Raw genomic sequence first — 6425 nt, 5'->3', positions numbered from 1 at the left:
GCATGAAGCATGGTATCAAAGAAGAACTCTTGGATGCATAGCACTTATCTACCGCATTATTAACCTACGTTGCGCGAAAGAGGTTTCCTTGCCGTAGGTTAGAGTAGCTATTTTTGGGGAAAGTTTGTGTGAGGAAATAATACATCTCTTGGATCAAAAAAATAAAAAGAGAGGACCATGTTTTGCTATTCTTTATGTGTTAGGATAGTGCATCCCGAGGCCAATCCCTAGGGTGTAGGAGAGCCATAGGGGCCACAACATGCCGTTAGGGGGTGCCCTCTATATGTATAAATTGAGGTGAAGTAGTCATCTATGTGTGTGAAGCTCCATGTGCTTGGAATTGAGATGGGCAAACCATTGGACTACAGTTTAAACTTATGTTTACAAATGCATTAGATAGATAAACCATTTTGTATCATTCAGACACTCCTGGCCTTGCGACTGTGAGGATTCTTTGGTGCATCTAGGAGCCCGTTGGCTAGAGTCGATAGAGCCAGTGTCAGGCCCATTTTTGGTCTTGACAAGTAGCCTCAGCCACATTAAACCTCCAACCTACACTTGATTATAGCTATCCATGCCATGTGTTTAGGGTTTCAAGAGGAAAAAAATGATTGGAAGAAGAATATATGAGCTCTCTTTTGAAGGAACAATTGCCTTAGTTGATGTTTATCACTTTAAGAAGAAGCATTGACCATTTCTTGCTCAATTTTCTAAGGAAGGAATACTAAAATCACCATGGATACTAGAAAGAAAACCTAAAGAAGAAGAAGAAAGAAAGATCTACTCCTTAAAGCCTCTTTAAAGCCATCAACAATGATTCTCTATTTGCTACATATGATGTCTAGAACCCTCTACACAAGCCATTGCAAATGAAGTGAGAGGAAAAGGCTTTCCAGGAAAGCTTGAAAGAGAGCTTGGAAAGAGGAAAGGAAAGGTCCACCTTCAAAAAGTAACCCTGGCTTAGTATCCCCGTGACTCTCATTACCTCTCTTTTGTCCCAAATACCTTCAAAATTAGCTTGCAATTGAAAAACGTGTTGCTTTCTTTAGTGGTGGGGATGGTCTCCAACTTTGGTCCAAGACTCCATTAATTTTTCCAAGTCTATTATCCTCTTAGCTTGTGAGACCACTAGTTTATCATATGTTCCCTATCATGCCTATACTTGATGTACCTAAAGATCCATGGATTTTCTAATTGAAAAATGGAAAAAATAGACTTGGAAAGGGATTGAAAAAGGATCAAAGACATAGCTCTAATACCACTTGTCATCAAGGGACCTGACAAGAGAGAGGAAGAGGAGAGAGAAGACTCTAGGAAAGAGAAGAAGAGTAAAAAGATGAGAGAAAGTCTAGAAGAGAAGAGAGAAAGACTAGGAATAAAGAGAGAAAGATAGGAAAGAAGGAGAGAGATGGATAATAGCCATGAAAGGATAGGAAGAGCTTGAGAGGTGAAGGACAAAGTTGTGTTATTGTAAAAAAAAAAGATGTTGTACATATGTCCTTTGCCATTTTTATATGCCCTACTCAGTCTCTTACATTGTAAGTATATTAATAAGCTTTTGTACTCTTCCCCTATCCTCTCCAACCTGTTCTCAAGCTCCTCATTGGCCTTGAGCGCATTAGCTTTGTCTTTTTTGATCTCTTTGATTATGCTCTCAAGGGCTCCTATTCTTCGTGCACCACTCTACCCCTTAGAAGATTCTTGAGCATTATTTGTGGTATTACTTGGGTGAGAGCTGTCTTCTAGGTTAGTAGTAGTGGTGTCTTTTGGTGAGGGTTTTGCCTTGGCTAGTTTTGATATTTGTGCATGCATTTTTTCAATCTATTTTTGTAAGTTGTACAAGAGAGTCGTGCCAACAAGTTGAGCTTCTTTTGCCATTTCTTTCCATTTTCTAGAGCTTATTTCCCCTCTACTACAATATTTCCCACCTACTTACACATTGACTCCTTGACAAATGCTCACATGGTTGCTTGGTACTCCTCCCACTCCTTTCTCATAAGGTTTTTCCTCATATCAAATTACTCCTTGAACTACTGAAGGGATTTTTCAAGCATACTCTTGTCTTTTGAGTCCTCATTGCTACTTCCTCTTCTATGTCTTTTGCATCACTTTGGGTGCTCTTTGGGATCTTTCTCTTTTTTATTTCCATTTGGTGGTGGGTGTGGTACCATATTGGATCTTGTGATGATGCTAATAGGGAGGGCACATCTAACAAACCCATTGAGGGACTGACAAAAGTCAAAGGAGTAAGCATTGTGGCACTTGGGGAACCCCCTAAGCATAGTTGCATTGTTGGGGACCTCAGTATACATAGGATGAGGAATAAATGCTTAACTTGCTAAAGTAATACTGATTTGTTTTTTTCTTGGAACTATTTTAAAATTAAGGGTATTCCAATGTACGTTCTTAGCCACATGATTCCTCTCAAGATGATGCCAAGTTGCAATGAATCTATCCGATGAATCCTTTGATATGCCCATTATGTTTGATAGGAGATTGACAACTTGCTAAAAGTGAGATTTATCCACAAAATCAAACATACCGACTGGATATCACCGATCATTGTGGTACTCAAGAAGAATGGAAAATTTCATGTATGCATCAATTACAATAAATTTAATGTTGCAACCAAGAGAGATCATTATTCACTACCATACACACTGATCATATGATTGAGAACAGGTTTGAGGGAAGAAAGTTTGAGTTTCTTAGATGGGTTTTCAAGATCTAATCACATGCAAATCCACCTAGACCATAGATAAAAATTACCTTTGTTATCAAATGGAAGGGTATTTGCTTATGTTGTCATGCCTTTTGGGATGACTAATGCACTAGCAACCTTCTAGAGACTCATGTGCAGTATGTGCAAGGACATGTTGTAGAACAGGCTTGAGATTTTTGTCGTGATTTGTGTGTCCACTCTAATTGGGCAAAACATCTTGACAAGCTTCGCGTAGTCTTTGAAAAATGTAGCTATTATAACCTCTCCTTGAATCCCCTTAAATGTCAGTTCTAGGTCAAGCATGATATAATCTTAAAACATATTGTGTCCAAAAACAAGATCACACTAACATGGCTAAAATTAAAGTTATCATGAATCTCTCTCCACCCACCAACTCAAAGGGGATCTAGTGCTTTCATGGCCATACCGGATATTATCTGTGCTTTGTGCTAAACTACAATGCTATCACACGACCACTTTCAAGCTACTAATCACTTGGGCCTAGGCAGAGGAATGCCAAGCTTCCTATGAGTGTTAAAAAAGGCTCTCATGATTTCTCCTATCTTAAGAGCTTGGATTGGATAATAACACTCCATGTACATATCAATGCCTCCAAGATTACCATTGAGGCAATGTTATTGCAACCTGATGAGCATAATATGGATTTCCCTCTGAGCTTTTCCAGTTGATAGCTCTTTGAGGAAAAAATGAACTATTCTTCCATAAAAAAAGAAGGGTTAGTGATCATCAATTGATCATTGGTCAATTTTATAGGAAAACCTTCTTCGACAATTTATCTATGAGCATGAAATTGAGGATGTGTTGCAAGAGGCACATGGTGGCATTGTTGGAGGATACATCGATGCAAATTCTGTAGTGCAAAAGGTTCCTCAAGCTCAATTGTGATGGCCCACTCTGACCAGATTTGTCAAGCACTATCATAAGTGCAAATGAATAAAGTTACCTGTCCAAAAGGATAAAATGGAACTCACCTACCAACCTTTTGAAAAATGATATATCAACTTCATGAGACTCATTAACCTAGTTGGATGATATTCATAAGCTCAATATATCATCATCACCATAAATTACATGACTAAATGTGCCAATGCCACAACAACCCATAAGAATGATGCGGGAACCACTACATGGTTTCTCTAGGAAAAAGTCATCTCATGTTTTGGTTGCCCCATTGAAATTTTCAATGTGACCAAGAGAAACACTTCGTTAATGAAGTGAACACTTGCTATCTCTGGATTAGAATGTCAATCACTCTACCCATAGGGCATAGACTTACAACAACCCCCTAAACTTTGTTAAGCGAGATAACCATCTTATCAAATTTGGAAAGCCATGTTCTAATAGCTCTATCTAGTAGTCAGGAAAGCTATCTAACTTATTGGATCTACCCATCCTTGATGATTAATCATTGGGATTGAGGCGTCCCACTTTCATTTATTTTTTTTTTAAAATTATCTAATTAAATAGAGAATGCTATTACATTGCTTTGATATATAAAAATGACTTTATTTTATTATGATGTTACACTTGGTTCGTTTAACAAAGTCTTTAGCACATAGCAAACACTTAAAAAAAAAACTACTTTAGATTAACTCAAAGAGTACAAAACCATCACTTCCACAAGAGTGGTACAGAATCCATCTCTCACAAGAGAAAACAACCACTCCACCTAGGATGGACCTTCTAACCTTGCAAGGTTGGATTGTATGTAATAGCACTCCTTCTAATGAACAACATGGTATTTATTCGCACACAGTCTTGCTAAGCTTTCCTAAGCCTCCAAAGCCATTCTACATAATACAGTGACTTACCACTCGGTCCTTTGCCCTATCGAGCACTCAACTGATAAAAAAGGAAATATTACATAGCTCCTACAAGAGCCTAGGACCCTCATCTGCAAGTGATTTTTTAGGCATCTAGCAAGATGGTTGTGTGGGGATTCCAATGGCTTGGAGCACCATAATCATTGTTCCAACTCATTGTTACAAGTACGGATTTATACGATAAGATAATCCATCACATTTAAAATACAAAACTAGTCATAACCATAAAAATAATGTTTTTTGAATACTTTTGACCATTTCATGCAAAGAAATGGCTCTTCTTGTACTTCTATCACATTCCTAAAAAGGAAATATAATTCTAAATTCAATTTAATTTTTGAAAAGTTTTTGTTCAATTAATTTACAAGGCCAATATAATTTATAAAGTTGAAAAAACAACTCTACATGCCTTTTCTCCTTTATCTTAGGTTTATTTCTTAAATCCCATAACCATGCATATGACCATCCATGAAAATTTTTGAGTAGATTTAATAACTATAAGTTACTCAAACTTGATTATCTTTATTATTCCTTTCACCATTACATATGTTAACCCTCAAACGAACAAAGGTGGAAAATCCAGAAAAGCTGAAGTAGAAGACAAGGCCAAGGCAAAAGCAAAACGGAAGGTGAAAGCACGCCAAGAAGAATCTGGAAACACAAGAAGTGCAGAAAAGTCCTAAATTAAGGAGAAAGTTGCGCAAGAGAAGCGCAAGTTAATACTCGTGTAAAAGAGCGCAAGGCGCACTAGGATTTATTTTAAAGAGCACCGGGCTCACAACCGTGAAAATTGTAAAGGTAGATAAGCGGTAGGGAGGAAGCTAGGAAGATAGGAGGACAATGGGAAAAAGGGCCTAATCCACGGTTGGCCATGTAAAAAAGGGGATAAGGGGATGACCGTCCAAAAGGGATTTAGGGTTTTGTATAAAAAATTGAAAAGTGAATGAGAAGCTCATTCTTGTGTGTGGCCAAAAGTGGTTATCTTCTTCTTCTTCTTCTTCTTCTTCTTCTTCTTCTTGCTTGCTTGAGCTTGTGCTTGAGAGAGGGAGTGTGAGAGTGTGAGGGAGTGAGTGTGTGAGGCCAAGGGACCGGGGAGGAGAAGCTCTCCATCTTCTTGAGAGCGGATTTTTGATGCCGAGAAGTGCTTAAAAATAGTAAAAAATTACGAATATCAAGGGAAAAATATTCAACATTGAAGGCGGCAGCTCCAACTAGGACGATTTTAAGCACCAAGTGAAATACGACTCTTAAAAGGCGCCCGAGTGACACTTGTTGATTTTTGATAATTTTTTAGACTTCCGTATGGGTTGTCAAGAGTTTCCAACCAATTCGGGATGTCAAGCCGGACGCCCAAGATTTTTTAGAGCTCGAATCGGAGCCAGGACGGGGAAATGGCCACAAAATGGGCAAGATATGAAAAGGTGGACACTTGGGAGGCCAAAATTGGGCATGCCTTTTGAGTTTGGACCCCCCCCCCCCCTAAAATTGTATGCACCTTATGAAGCAAAAAACGTGGAGAGAGAATGAGGGATGAAGAAAAAATGTGGAGCAACATGGCGGCCATTTTTTGCGCCCTCTCATAATGGAGATGGAGTATGCAGGCTGAAAGCAACCCATACAACTGATCATGGGGCTGATCTTCCCTCTCTTAGCTGGTCTTATCGCTTGTCTTCACCCATGAAATGGCTGTGGGAATGAAGAGATGGAAATCTATTCTTTCTCTCTCTTCCCTCTCTCTCCTCTAAGGGCAGATTCATGTGGTGAAGAAGAAGAAGAAGAATGGATGACGGATGCTTGTCCAATGAAGACCGGATTGCTCTGTGATGCAAGAGGAGGGTAGATTGCTGATTCCGGACTGT

The sequence above is a fragment of the Lygodium microphyllum genome, chromosome 17 (genome assembly GCF_053477565.2).
Source record: "Lygodium microphyllum isolate KBCC chromosome 17, Lygodium_microphyllum_v1.1.10, whole genome shotgun sequence".
NCBI lineage: Eukaryota > Viridiplantae > Streptophyta > Polypodiopsida > Schizaeales > Lygodiaceae > Lygodium > Lygodium microphyllum.
This window is presented reverse-complemented; position numbering follows the sequence as displayed.